Source organism: Brienomyrus brachyistius, chromosome 9 (assembly GCF_023856365.1).
Source record: "Brienomyrus brachyistius isolate T26 chromosome 9, BBRACH_0.4, whole genome shotgun sequence".
Classification (NCBI taxonomy): Eukaryota; Metazoa; Chordata; class Actinopteri; order Osteoglossiformes; family Mormyridae; genus Brienomyrus; species Brienomyrus brachyistius.
Window position 1 is genome coordinate 29,058,904 of NC_064541.1, and position 15,366 is coordinate 29,074,269.

At 48.1% G+C, this 15,366-nt stretch overlaps 1 long non-coding RNA gene across 1 annotated transcript; it reads left to right on the forward strand.

Moving 5' to 3' along the window:
• Positions 1-8,906: 8,906 nt before the first annotated feature.
• On the forward strand, positions 8,907-11,398 carry LOC125748744 (uncharacterized). Its single transcript, XR_007399664.1, has 2 exons — positions 8,907-9,658; positions 10,299-11,398. It is a non-coding gene; the product is annotated as an uncharacterized LOC125748744 (long non-coding RNA).
• Positions 11,399-15,366: the final 3,968 nt, after the last annotated feature.

Consider the following 15,366-nt stretch of genomic DNA (forward strand, 5'->3'; position numbering starts at 1 on the left):
AAAGGAAATGTGGGGGTTAGCCTCTGGATAGTGGTGGGGGAGGGCAAATGGAGGGCTTCCACCTTTTGGCCCCCTGTAGAAACACTTCTGAAGCATCAGCTCTGTGTATTTAGGGACTTTATCATCAGCTAGCGTGCAGCTCGGAGAATCTGACTGCTTCGCTTTGGGGGGGACAAGCCGCACATTTTAAAGGGCAGGGAAAGCTGAGATGGACAAAGTGAAGGTCACCACCGATGCCTCCGCCGTCTGGAGCTTCTGTGGATGAGAGGAGCGACAGTGTGGTGTTCGCGGGTGATCGCAGCACGAAGGCTCGCATGCCACTGGACACGGACCCCAGGCATCACCCGTAAGCAGCAAGCCTCATACCACTGAAAGGCACTGCGAACTGAATCCTGACTAAATATCAGTATAAAACACACCTGGCTGCAGGGCGGCGCCGTAACACAGAGGGTGCAGGCCCCATCTCTGGGGAGCATCTTCTCCTGATGCGCCTCTGTGTTCAAAAAATATGTGCTTAGGTGAGAAGGTGTCACTGCATCACCAATGCTGTGTGAGTGCGTGCCCCACCACGGGCTGTGTGCCCTCTGCATCCTGGGATTGGCTCTTGCTTAGCACTGCATTGCTTAAGTGATTATGGAAGAACTGTGGTTGTGGAACAAACAACCATCTGGTGCTCCCCTGTCTGCTTTTATGGGGTATGATATTACTCTATGTCCCCATCTTAAACACCACCTTGATGTCTCCCCTCCTTCCTGTGGAGCTTCATGCCATATTCACCAGGCTGGCAGCTGTTTGCAGCTCATGTCTTGAGGGCCCAGCTTTGCATTTCTACAGAGACGGTAGGTGACGAGCGAGCAGCCAGCTCCAGCTAACGGAGGGGATGTGCTGCCAGTGGCTCAGCAGCGAGCCTCACTGACGCCTGGGCTGCTGGGAGCAAACCGCTGATCCAGTTCTGGGTGGCAGGGAGCTGGGTGCCTATCAAAGGGGAGGACACACCCTGGATGGCCTGCCAGCCGGTCACAACGCACAGTGACACTTTGAGGGCAATTAAGAGACACCCGCCCACCTGACTGCGCAATTTTGGACTGCAGGCGAATCGCCACTTATGTTATGTGCGGTGATATTATTTGTGGTGGCAGAAGTGGGGGTGTGAATGCAGTGGTGGGTGGGACTGGAGTGGGCTGCCAGTGATTATTTTAATCCACTCCCTGCAGGGTTGTTACTGGCCCTCCTCAGGGCGACCCTGTCTGTGCCTGATGACACACATAAACGGCAGAGTGCAGTGAGGCGCAGCAGCCAGTGAAGGTCTCAGGTTTGAACTTTGGCAGGGGGTAACTGGTCAGAGCTGGGGGTATCTGAGCTGCCTTCTGGGGAACAGAGGAGCACTGGGGGGCGGAAGGGGGGGGGGGTCACTTCTGCTCCTCCATTGCAGAAGGATCCCCTGTCCCGGGGCACCTTCTCACCGCGGTCGGTGAGGGCGAAGTGAGCTGGGATATGCTTGATAATCTGTAATTGTCTTCAGTAGTCACGTAATATCTATGTTTTTCTGTAGTGCCATGCATCTGATATCGACCTGTCAGTGTCGCCCAAGACTCGTGCTCCGTGATGCCTCATTGACACGTCAGCGTGTTTCCCGTCGCCTTGCTAACCTTTGGATTGTAGTATCGCGATTTTCTCAGTGCACTGATGTCATGTCTGCTGCATGCTCGTGATGAGGAGGGCAGTATGTTTGTGTTGATGTGTGTGCCAGTGTACATGTGCATGATGATGTGTATATTACATGTGTGCGTGTGTTTATGTATGTGTGTGTGTGTGTGTGTGTGTGCATCAGGGTTGTGCATTAGGGTTGTCAAAGAAATTGATACTCAGATACTAATCGATGCTAAAAATGATCGGATTAGATACCCACTTGCCACAGTATCGATTCCACCCGTGCCATCTTTGCCTCCTCCAGTTGATGCACACACTGACACACTGGCAACACTGACAGCACCTCCCCTCACTAGCAGCTGAACACATGAACGCTGGTGCACATGGTGGCCATGAAGCCAAGTGGCACAGTGAAGTTGGCGAAGCACCGCAGTCTTATACAAGGAATTTTGAGAGATCAGTAAAACTTCCATTGCGACAACAATGAAGTGTTAAACAGTTATCGTACCCTGGCCGGCGCATACGGTAACGTTTAGACGGTTAACTTTTACCAGATTGGCCAATAGCCACATTAACCATGTATTACGTTACCATTATGGCAGTGGCTAAGGCTAATGATAAAACAACAGACAACCTAAAAATATTTTTTCATTGTTGCTGGTTTGTATTTGTATTCAATTTTTTTTCTGCATTCCCTCAGGCACCCTACAATAATTGATGCCATTGTTGTTAGTTGATATTTGTTTTTTTGGGCATTCTATTTATTTATTTATTTATTTATTTTATTTTGGCACTGACAACGTAAAATATTGTTGTCTTTTTTGTTTTTCCTTGCACTACCTAAGAGAATTAAAAAATATTTGTTGTGAGTATTGGTGTATATATATATATATATATATATATATATATATCCATCCATCCGTTTTCCAAACCACTTATCCTACTGGGCCGCGGGGGGTCCGGAGCCTATCCCGGAAGCAATGGGTCTATGGGCAATTTAGTAACTCCAGTTAGCCTCAGCATGTTTTTGGACTGTGGGGGGGAAACCGGAGTATTCCCGGAGGAATGAGTCCACCGGAGGAAACCCCACGACGACATGGGGAGAACATGCAAACTCCGCACACATGTGACCCAGGCGGAGACTTGAACCCGGGTCCCAGAGGTGTGAGGCAACAGTGCCTGGGTTTCGCGACGCAGCGATACGGAATTGATGTCCCAAGCATTCCTAGATGAACCTGTGGCGTATACACAACCCCACCCACGCACGAAGCCACAGGTGTATCCAGTAACCCTGAACGCGCAGGACCTACTAACACATAATGTGTATGCATTTCCCGGAGGGGCACTCCGGGCGTGTGCCGGAATTTGGGAGGTCTGCTAGAATATAAATTACCCTGCTAAAAGTCACAGGATACGAAGTTATGCACTTATACCTCTGGTTAGTTTGTGCCTTGGGCCTCCATTAAAAGCGTAATGGAGAGGATGTTTGGAGAGGATGTCTGTGGGAGTGTGTGAGATGTGCCCGAGTCAGGCCCTTCTGTCCTAGAGTGATTTTGCTCAGTCACCGAGGTTATTCCCCGCATCTCCAGCCTCCTGAAAACCCCTGAAAAATGGCAGGACATTCCGGCTTTAGGTTTGCTGCCTACATCCATGAACACCATACAGCAGTAACTCCGGTGTCCTGTTCAGGATCATGGACAGGGTGTCCCTTGTGATGGACTGGCATCCTGTCCAGGGTGTCCCCTGTGACGCACTGGCATCCTGCCCAAGGTGTCCCATGTGATGGACTGGCATCCTGTCCAGGGCGTCCCATGTGATGGACTGGCATCCTGTCCTGGGCGTCCCATGTGATGGACTGGCATCCTGTCCTGGGTGTCCCTTGTGACGCACTGGCATCCTGTCCAAGGTGTCCCCTGTGACGCACTGGCATCCTGTCCAAGGTGTCCCATGTGACGGACTGGCATCCTGTCCAGGGCGTCCCATGTGACGGACTGGCATCCTGTCCAACGCGTCCCCTGTGACGCACTGGCATCCTGTCCAAGGTGTCCCATGTGATGGACTAGCATCCTGTCCAGGTTGTCCCCTTTGATGCACTGGCATCTTGTTCAAGGTGTCCCATGTGATGGACCAGCATCCTGTTCAGGGTGTCTTCTGTGATGGACTGGCATCTTGTCCAAGGTTCCAAGGTGGCCCCTGAACTTTCTGGGATAAATTCCTAAGCAGTTATTGAAATGGATGGAGGAAGCATGTCTACAGTTGTTGTCACATTTTACATGTAAGGAAAATAATTAATGTAATAACAATTATGCAATGGTGAACAACAGCCCGGCCCTTAACATTTTACAATTTTAAATAATACATATCTAATGTTCACCCAGTAATAGAGAAAACAAAACCAACCTCGTCTGAAAGCTTGCTGTACAGCGCTAGTTCATTGATGTGGAGCTGATTTTCACCTGGCTATGCGACTGCACACGAGTCATTCTCACCAAACATGAGGCAGCCATCAGAATGTTTGATGTTCCCCCGTCTTACGATTCCTGCAAACACTCCAGAGACATTGCGTGTCCTCGGACGGGAGTCGAGTTGCAGTAACACGGTGCCTGCCTGGAGGGGAGAGGGGGGGATCGGCGGGCAGGGATGGCAGGACCCCGCCCATCACGCCAAACCGCTGTGACGGCGGTGATGATTATGATTTTTTTGGCCCTGTATTTCGGTGATGTGGCGTTGAGCGGTCAGACGAGATGGAAAATTCCACACTAAGCGTGTTTATCTGCTAGCGGTCCAGCAGAACAGACGGTCTGGGCGGCACTGCCTGGTCCGCGGCCCGCATGCCATGCACACACCCCCTTCCCTGGCACCCCGTTTGCCCCAGCGACGCTGCAGGGTGCCTGACACAGGTCTGCTGTTTCTGCTCCCCAGCCCCCATCCTGCGTCCTGCCACATGGTTCCTTTCAGTACATTAGCACGTGCGACTCAGTGCCTTGTCCCCGTTTTGCTCTGTCTCAGAGGTACAGGCTCATCCCCCGTCCTGGAGCCGGTCGCTGTGCTCCCCGTCACTCTGACACAGACATTTATAACGGCCACGCCACCCTGGGCTCCCGGAGATGCGGAGAGCGAACTGTTCTGTTTTCCTTCTCCTTCGGGGATCAAGGAGCTGACGGCTGTTTGCTCCTTGCTCCTGCTCCCTCCGTGTGCCCCCCCCCCCCCCTCCCCCCGCTCTCCCCATCTCTGCCAGTGCTAATTGCACTGTTCCTCTGTATAGCTGACAGAGAGAGGCGGTGGGGTGGGGGGTGCTGACATTTGGGGTGCTTGCAGTGGGGGGTGTCTATGACAGCCGGCACTCCCCCCGGGGGCTGGGAATAGACACCACTACTTCCCCCCACAAAGCTGGAGAGGTGCACACAGGCTTTTCAACAGGCCCCCTCCCTTAACACTTGCATACTGACAACAGCAGGTCACCCTGCACTTTCATTATGTTGAGATTGGGGGGAGGTTCTCCCTTTACCCCCCGCCCCCCCCCCCCCTTCCCACCGTCAGCCCTGTTGGGTATGGCGGAGGACAGGGGGGCCTTCGAGGACATGGAGGGCGGTACAGGTGGGAGATGACGAGGCGGAGAAGATGGAGGATGAGAGGAAGAGGAAGCAGGGAGTGAGCAGAGGGAGGGAGATGGGGAAGAAGAGAGAGAGAGAGTGTGTGAGGGAAGGAAAATGATACAGGCAGAGGTGACCACGCATCCGCCAGGCCAGACAGCGGCTCCGCCCCCCTCCCCCGCCCCCCCGCCAGGAACAGAACCAAGCCCGTGACCTTCTCGCCGGCTGTCCAGCTCCCCCCTCCCCGACCTGATGGCGCCTGGTGCTCAGAAACGCTCATGAAACATTCATGTGACTCTGCCGCTCATACATGTTAGGGACCTTTCGGGCCGCTCCACGGACACCCCCACCCCCCGGGATGCTTCTGATTCGCCCACGTCGTCAGCAGGAATTTTATACTCTTGTTTGGCTAAATATTTTGATTCTGTCTGATCCGCATATGCAGCAGCAGAAAGTAGAGTTGCCTGTGCTGTCAGTTTTCAAACATGCTGCTTCATCTCATCCAGGAAAACACCACTGGCCAAAAGGCCACCTCAGTACATTGAGGACTGGCTCCAGAGAGTTTCACATGCTAAATGTGTTAATGACTTACAGGAAGTGGGCCAATGCAAAGCCTGGCACACAGATGCACAGTCATGTAAGTAGAAGGCCAGCACAGGCCTCGGTAACATTTTACATCTAGAACTAGAGCACAGGTGCAGGCTCTCATCTATAATGCATTATAGATAACGTCATAATGCATTATAATGGGTGGTATAAGAATTAATAAAGCATTACAGCATCTTCTATTGACAGTCATAAGGCATTATAATGCTGATTATAATACAGGGGGCCATAGGGGCTGGTGGATCAGTCTGTTAGTGAGGGTGGTGACATGTTTTGAGTCATCGCCCAGAGTTGCCGAGGTGGGTGTGAGACCCGACGGCCCCCACACGGCCCTTCCCGTATACGGTCTGGTCTGGTGGTAGGTTAGGGGTCTGGCCGTCACTGTACCGATCCCTGTCCCCTCTGTCTCTGATCAAACAAACATAGGGCTTACCAGCCACGTGCAGGAGACAGGCGTTTATTTAAAGAACTGCAGGGGAGAAAAAAGAGAGGAAGATGTGAACTCATCTGTTGCTATGCCAGAGGTGGTTTCTTGCTTGTTGCCATAGAAACAGCAGCTCGCGCTGTCCTGTGCCTCTGTTTGTGTGTGCGTGTGCGTGTGTTCGCATTCATGCATGGACAGCGATAGGGGACGCATACAATGCGCCAAGGTGCTCAGAAGCCCGCCCCCCCCCCCCAAATCCTGAGCCATACAAACAAATGGGCTTATGATCACCATGGCAACATGCACAAAGCCACAATGTTGTCCTCAGTAAACGTGCTTTAAACCAGGGATTTGTAAAAGGCTACATGCCATGATTGACAGTGAAAAAGTTAAAGGCACAAAGGAAAGCCTTTAAACAGACTGTTCATGACAGGCGTCGAACATGTAAAGGCGAGTGAACTGGTGACAGCTGCGAGGATGCAACGTATATTTGATGTGGGAAGCAGAGAAAAAAATGGAGCATGAGACTGTTGGAAGTCTTGCTCCCTCTAGTGGATGAAACTGGCAGCACAGCTGACATAGACCTAAAGAGGAAGATCTCACACACAGACACACTGCATACTGAGGCTCTGTGTTGCCCCTCTACCTTACCACTTCCTGTCCCCACTTTGGTCCCCCAGTCTCCATCCATCACTTCCTTCTCTCCATCCATCTGCCTCCTTGTTCCTCCTGACTCATGTCATCCCCCAATCTCGCTGGCAGGCTTGAGTCCATGGAGTCCATAGGGTCACACCATTGCTTATATCTATCATCAGATGGAATCCTTTGGTAAGCATGGGGGCTCAGGGGCTGCCAGTATGGCTTCACACCTGCCAGGGTTATAGGTTCAGCTTGCACCTCTGGCTCTGTGCCTGTGGAGTCTGCATGTTCGGGGGGGGGGGGGGGAGGGGGTTCCCCAGGCTTCTCAACATGTGGCTGTTAGGGAGTGTGTGCACATGTGTGCATATGCCCTGCGATGGGCTGGTGTCCTGAGCCCAGTGCTTCCTGGGACCGGGTCTGGCTTTACTGCAACCCTGTACTGGGTAAGTGATGATGAAAAATGGGCAGATAGACCTCGATTCTAAAATACCAGTGTATTGTCATTTTCTGTGGGTCACTCTAAGTACGTAAGAGCCCTTCATGCCCTCGCGCGTCCCTCTCTCACCCCGGGCTGCAGAGCTGCCTCTGAGATGACGGAGGTGGAGCCGGTGTTGGATTTTGCCTCATCGGGTCGGTCAGGCCGCCGGAACGCCCTGCCGGACATCCTGGGCTCGCCAGCGGGAGTCAGCCCCTCAGATCTGCCGCTCAAGCTGGCCGAGCTCTCTCTCACAGGTGGGCCCCTGCTCAGGCCATGTGCCGCGCCTACGCCCACTAGGTCCATCGTACTCCGTCAGTCTGGCCTCATCTGGGACGCCATCGGTCAAGACTTGGGAGTTAGAAATGCACTATTTGGCCAAAGCTGCTTAATGATGTAACGTCATTGTGAGTCTGCGTGTTCCCCTAAGGATGACATTCATCACGGAATAAAATGTAGACATCCTGAAATTGTCTAAAACTCATAAACCTTGTTTTTTGTTTGTTAAATTTTCGTTATTTTCCAGCTAGCTGTTTCTGTCTGACTGTTTTTATCTGCCTCTCTGTCTGCCTGACTGATTCCATCTGTCTGTCTCTGTGTATTGCTATATCTCTGTCTACCTGACTGTTAATGTGTGTCTGTCTCCGTCTCCTTGACCGTTTCTTTGTCTATGTCTGCCTGACTGTTTCCACCTGTCTCTCTCTCTTTCTGTTTACATCTGTCTCTTTCTCTGTCTGTCTTTCTATCTGCCTGACTGTCTCTGGCTCTCTGACTCTTTCTGTCTATGTTTTTGGTTCTGCCTGGCTGCTTCTGTCTGTCTCTCTGTCTGCCTGGCTGCTTCTGTCTGTCTCTCTGTCTGCCTGGCTGCTTCTGTCTGTCTCTCTGTCTGCCTGGCTGCTTCTGTCTGTCTCTCTGTCTGCCTGACTGTTTATGTCTGTCTGTCTGTTTCTGTCTGACTGTTTGGATGTCTGTCTGCTTGAGTGTTTATGTCTGCCTGTCTCCTTGAATGTTTCTGTGTGTCTGTATCTGTCTGCCTGACTGTGTTTGTATTTTTATCTGCCTAACTGTCTGTCTACTTGACTGTTCCTGTCTGTCTCTGTCTCTCTGCCTATTTCTGTCTATCATTCTGTTTGTTGGTTTCTGTCTTTGTGTTTCTCTTTGTCTCAGTGTTAATTTTCACAGCAAAGTTTTATCTAGTTTTATTCATGGTCTTTTGACTAAAATGTAATTGTTTCAGTCATAATTTAGTCATCTAAATTATTTTAGTTTTAGTCTAGTTTTAGTCAACTACAGTTGATTTAGTCGACTAAAATTGAAAGTGCGAAGTATAATGTTTAAAGTTTCTCTTTAATTTCTGAAAGTCATTATGTAGTTCTGGTACATTATGATGAAATTGTGTTCTTATTTTTTTTCCATCACCCTTTCAGATGGACCAGATGGGGCCCAGTCTCCCAGCACAGAGGAGCCCCTGGTTGCTACGGAAGACACCGAGGGGAAGGACAGTGGATCATAAGGGACCCGGAATGGGGCCTCACCGCCTAAGGGGGCCTTTGAGAGAGAATGATGGTTGAGATGAGCAGGAGAGTCAGCCTGTTTGAGGAGTATCTGCATCGCTAGGAGGTAGCACCTGTTTGGTACCTTGGAAGCTGGTTGGACTGGGGGGCCATGGGGGTCAGCAAGAGCCCAAACCTCTAAAGGGACTGTGCTGTGGGAGGGAAGGACTAGACTCTCTTACACTAAAAATGAAAGAGAGCAAACAACTGGAGAGAGAAGTGAGCATTTTTTAAGAAGGTATTTTTTAAATGACAAACACTCCATTTTTATGAAATTACAAAGGAAACAATTTTAGTTCTTAAACGTGTGTGTGTGTGTGTTGATATCTGGAGAATTTTTTAGCATCGCTTTTCTAAAAACAACAATCCATTGTATATTTCAAGCCGAAAGAAACCACACTGGGAGGCTTCTGGAATTTTCTTGTAGGTGGTCCAGTCAGACTTCAAAGTCCTCTCGCGGAAGACGCTGAAAGTATGCAAGCCTTTCGGATTCCAGCTCGACTCTCTGCTCTCTAGCGGCCACCGCGCATGGAAAGGCGTCAGGGGAACGTTGTGCTTTGGGACTGGTGTGTGCTTCGCGCCGAGGGAGAGGCGGAGATGCTGCCCATAGCATGAGGGCCGTTCTTTTGAGACTCATGTAGCATAAGCCATCGGCTGACCTCTGTTGTGGTGAGATGTCCAAGGTTTCCAAGAGAATCCACAAAAAAAAAAGCGTGAGGTAAGCTCTTTGTTTGGAAGCGAACCGGGAACATGAATAAATGGTGACTGAATGCAGACCACTGTCAGTTCCTTTATCCCACTGTTCAGAATTCCGAAACGTAACAAGCGAGAGTCCCAATTCCCAGATAACAGCTACAGTGTCACATATTCATGCAGATCTATCCACGTGTGAACGTCACCTGGTGTCATCATAACAAAAAAAACAGCTAAAGCCCTTGGGCCGTGTCTCCTAAATCTGCTCCCAGTGTAACTTGCTTTAAAATGCAGGTCTGAGCTCAGATGGCCCATCAGACATCGTGTGGCGCCAAGGTTTGTAGAACGTGAGCACAGGTACAGGGGTGGCTGTGACTGTCGAAGACTGTTCATCTCGCTCTTCCCCACCTAGGCTCAGATCAGAGGTGGAGGACCACAAAACATATTTGAATGAGCTTTAAGGTGGAGCAGGAGTCAGCTTTCAAAGTACAGTTTCGGTGATGGCTGCCTAGCATGTCCAACCAGACACTTCCCCTGAGTTTTAATGCTACTTTATTTTCAAGAAATACAGTCCCACATAGTAAAAAACAGAAGTCTATGAATTGCTGACAATTCAGGCTGTTACAAGGATGTCAAGCAGAAAATGTTTTTTTTTTTCTTCCAAGAACCTTCATAGATGAATCCTTGAACCCCTACTCGACGCCATAGCACTTCGTCAAGCGAAATCCTAGAGGGCTAAATGTGGTTGACCTTCTAGAACACAATAAAAGCTGTGCCATGTTTAAAAACAAGAATCCAGAGGCTGATGCTTGGATTTACCATTTACCATATAAGGAAAACCCCAGTGAGTAGATGGATGTCATCTGATTTACATTTATCTGTGAATGTACAATGTTAAGTGTGATTAAACATAAAGGCCCCAAATTAAAGCACTGTATATAACACACTCCAAGACTCTGAAGCCTGCTCTCACTGTACTTTAATTCATGTATTCACATATAACCACGTCCATGTGTTCTATTTGAAATGTATGTATGTACGGTTTGTCTGTGAGGTGCCTCTTTAATGCTTGTATAACGAAAGTAAGCAAATCGTGTTCCCAGTGATACCGATAAATTACCTTAGAGAAACTTCACATTACTGATATTACACTAAATTAGTCAGGATAAAAAAAGCTGAAAGTAAGGCCTTCCTTTGTATTTTTTTAATCTCTCATGTATATATTGTAGAATTTATACATAGGGTTACATGATATATCAGAATATATATATATTGTGTTGTTTACTAGTGAGCCTACCCTCTGTCCACAATCCAGAGTCTGACTGAAACACAACTGGTTTGTTAAATGTTAGATCATTCTGGGTTGTTTTTAAGCAGGGAAGTTTTGAATGACATAACCAGTGACTATTTAACTACCTTCATCTACATGCAACAGTGAATTCCTCAGTGTGAAAATAGAAAGTGTTATTTATCAAAACTTAAACTAGTATAACTGTTATCAGCAGATTGTGTCAAGAAAGTATGTCAACCACAATTTATGTAAAGATTTGTAATGTACGATTATTTTTTTCTCCCGAGCTTTTTTTCCAAATTTGACGCCTACGTTCTTTGTGTTATCTGACCGGATGTCTTAGGTTTAAAAAGTTCTAACATTGCTGTATCTCAAAACACCACTTTTGTTTATTTTTAGCTTTGCCTTTTTTTTGGCCGATTTTGTAACGTTTTGATTTCACTCTATTAAAAGAAACATTTTGAGTGGCTTTTATATTGAATTTACTTGCCTGTATTTTTCTCTGGGTTTGTTTGATAAATATGAGCCTTCAAAGCCTGCTGTATTTCCAGGAGCAGTTGCTGTCCTGCGCGGAGCATCCTGTTTGCAGTAAGACGGACTTACAGAGTTACACTCATTGCCACTTTATGGCAATTTTTTACGTGATGCAAATCTAAGCCGTTCAAGCTACAGACATATTTGTCATTTGTATATTTATGTGCTTAGTTTCTGACTTACTAATACGAAATTCCATTAGTGTGCTGTTCAGTGGGTCTGTCGCGTATCTTGCAGACATGGAATCGTGTCTGGCCAGCAGGTGACTCTGTCGCTAAAGGCCTGAACCTGTAACTCAAAAGTTTGTCTGTCAAGGAAAAACACTTTGGACCTTTTTACATAGCACCCACGTATTTCTGATAGCCCGACTGCATAAGCAATCAAACCTTTAGTTACACAAAGTTTAAGTGCAAATAGTGTGTTAATCAAGAGGCACCAAGCATGAATACGGACACAATCAGTAACTCATTAAATCTTGCACAGTACTGCTACGTGTAAAACAGTAAAATATTGCTCTATAATAAAGGAGAATAATAACACTCTAAAAAAGATTTTGTTACATATCGATACATGCATGTGCTATTTATGTTATGAGGAAATATAAGGTTATATACCCTGGAAGGATTAAGCAGATTGTTGGGGTAGTTTGTAGCAGAATGGTGAGCTCTGGCAGCAGTCAGTCGATCAGTTCACATATGTAACACTAGGTGGAGACATTCTTCGTATTAAACCCCATCCCGGATCCTCGGGCTGTGCAGCACGAGTCCTTTGTGCAGACAACAGAGAATAAATGACTTGAGGTTCTGGCAGTGCTGGTATATAAAACAAGTTTTACTGAGACATGCACTGTTATGTGTCTCTGAGTAGCCACTACTAGCTGCTATCACACAATAGGTGGCACATGTTGATGATTTTTGGTTGTTCCTTAGCTATACATTTCCTACATCCAATTATGGGGCTGTTGTTCCGTTAAAATGACTAATACTATCTGAGTGATTCAATAGTGCTGAGGTGATTCTGCATGCTTAGTAACATGCCATAACGTGGCCCATCAGGGGTCAAGAGGATGATCATTTGGTGTCCCACACAAGTGCGAGGAATATCTTGCATTGGGGTCGATTTTGCTGAAGTTTTCGCCTGGTCATCACGGGATTTGGCAAAACCCTACTATGGATGTTAACCCAATTCTTACATCATTAGCCGTCCACATTTTTGTTCTGTCCCATCAGGTACACAGTCTGAATTTACCTGTCAGCTGATTATAAGGCTTGTGAATACCTGATTAAGGAATGCACCGGATGGAATGCCACAAAAACTACACAATGACTCGGGGTTCTGGAACCTGGCTCCTGTAGAACCACTAATCTACTCCAAAATCCAAATTTTCCTTCAGTAGTTACGCCAACCCTGCGATGGGCTGGCGCCCTGTCCTGGGTCATTCACTGCCTTACGCCCATAGCTTCTGGAATAGGCTGCAGATCCCTGCGAATCTCTTCAGAACAAGCAGGAATGGAAAATGGATGGACAGCCATGTCAAAAATGACACATATTCATTTCTTCATTTAAATATAACTTGAAACACTATAGTAATAGATGATACTTTGACCTACAGTCAAGCCCTCATTTCGAATATGAATCGCTTTTCGACATTAACCATTTATACGTAGTTTGAATAGCGGGTTTTACCATTCCACTAATGAAAAATCAAGTTAGCAAATGAAAAACAGGCAAACCCCGGTGCCATTTCAGGTCACTCACCAATGGCAAGCTGGGACTAATTAAAAAGGGGGGGGGGGGTCACTGGAGAGCTGGTGCTTTGATGCCTGACTGGGGAACACGGCCTGACTCTTAAGCCCCAGCTGAAGTGTCCTCGGTGGTGTAGTGCTTACAGGCAGGCTGAGTGAGCCCATCTGTTTGATTGAGTGGAGATGCAGCGAGAGGCTGTTTCAATATGCCAGGACGTCTGCCCATCTGCCACGCTCCTGCCGTGCGGAGGACCGATAATCCGCAGCTTCCTCCGCTTCCGGCCACCATCCCTGCTCCACTCTCCTTTTCAGGGAACAGCAGTGATGCTGCAGTTTGCGCCATGGTTGCTTCTTGATTTGCAACAATTCTGTGCTGGGGCTTCTCAAACAATGCTACACATCTACACACTACACATCTACATACTACACATCTACATACTACACATCTACACACTACACATCTACACACTAAACATCTACATACTACACATCTACACACTACAAATCTACATACTACACATCTACACACTACACATCTACACGCTAAACATCTACACACTACACATCTCCGATTACCCAGCTTATTTGAATTTTTTTAATCCCATATTTTATTACAACTCCCACCTTGAGCTCCTCTTTTTAACTGAATGAAGTCCACATATTGTACAGTGATGGATACAAGTCATCTAAAGAACAGCTCTAGTTACAGCTGAAACCAAAGTCGTCCTGTTAATGAAAACTTCTGAGGCACTGTTTGTGTGCACAGATTTTAAAAACTGACTGAAGGACGCTCACCTGCTGGTGTTACAGCTTGGCAGTTAGGGAGGGACCAGCCAGGGCCGATGAGCCAGCATGTCCCCCAGTCCTCCCAGTCACCTGCCAGAGCGAAAGATCCGAGATTCCTTATTGTCATCTCACCATATAAGGGTGCATGTGCAAAAATACCTGGGATGAAGATAACTGATGAGGAGTGGGAGGGGCTTAACAATTTCAGCCAGCACCCCAGCTGGGATCTGGGTGTTTTCCCCGACAAAGCATCAGCTCGACTTTGTGTCTGCCTCCGTCATCGTCGCTATGGAGACCGCAGAATCTAGCTCATCATTCTCACCCAGATATGGAAGGGAGCGGCGATACCCCACCCCAGCCTAAGCCTCCCGCCCCTCACACCCAAACTATAAGTGATGGTAAATCCATCCAAATCACAAATAACTAGTCTCTCAGGTAACTCGTCATTGATGAAAGCTTTAATCTACCAGTAGTGTCCCCGGAAACACAATTTCTGTGTTGTATAAAAATACAGACCACCCATGGAAATCCTTGGGAAGTAGCAGCTCAGTACTCTTGTACATAATTACGGAGCAGAAGAGGGCAATAATTGCATGAAACTGTGAGTCGGGGGCAGTTTGGTGCTTAAACCAAGCTAACATCAAGTCCTAAAAATAACCTGCTTAATTTCTGTGTCACATCAGTAGCTGCTGTGCATTATAAACTGCACTGCCGCTGACAGGAGGGTCTGACAAAAAGCTGACCTTCCCCAAGCCAAAGAGCTGTAGTTATTCTAATCACCAAGGGGGCGGAGAGCGGCCACATTCCGGAACACTGCAAATCAGCTGTGCAACCACGGTGACGGGGACGGAGCCACAGAGAGGATCACTGGGCACCGAGCAATCATCGTGGAAAACGGGAGGGGAACGGACTTGGGAGGAGGGTAACATATGCATCATGGGAGCTGGAGCCTGAAATGTACGCAGACATGTGGGTGACCATAGCGGCCTAGAGTGGGAGGAAGAAGGAGAGAGAGAGAGAGAGAGAGAGAGGGAGGGAGGGGAAGAGAAAGAGAGAAATGAGAAATAGACATAAAAAGAATCAGGAGCCCTGACTGGGTCAGGCAGATGGACAAACCGGTCCACACCCAGGGGCTGGTTGATGGCAAAGAGTGGTGATCCAAGGGAGATGGGCTTTGCAGCCGGCCTGCGATTGCAGTCTGATCAGTGTGTGTGGAAGGAGAGCTGACAGCCATGTCTATTCAGGGAGAAGGTGCAGCTGCACTACAAACTAATACGCACTCTGGGTCACTTCTTTAGTTTGCTGCTTCCTGGCAGGATCCAGAACCTCACTGAAGGTAAATAAGTGTTGTATTCTGAGAAGCCTTTCAGCACATCA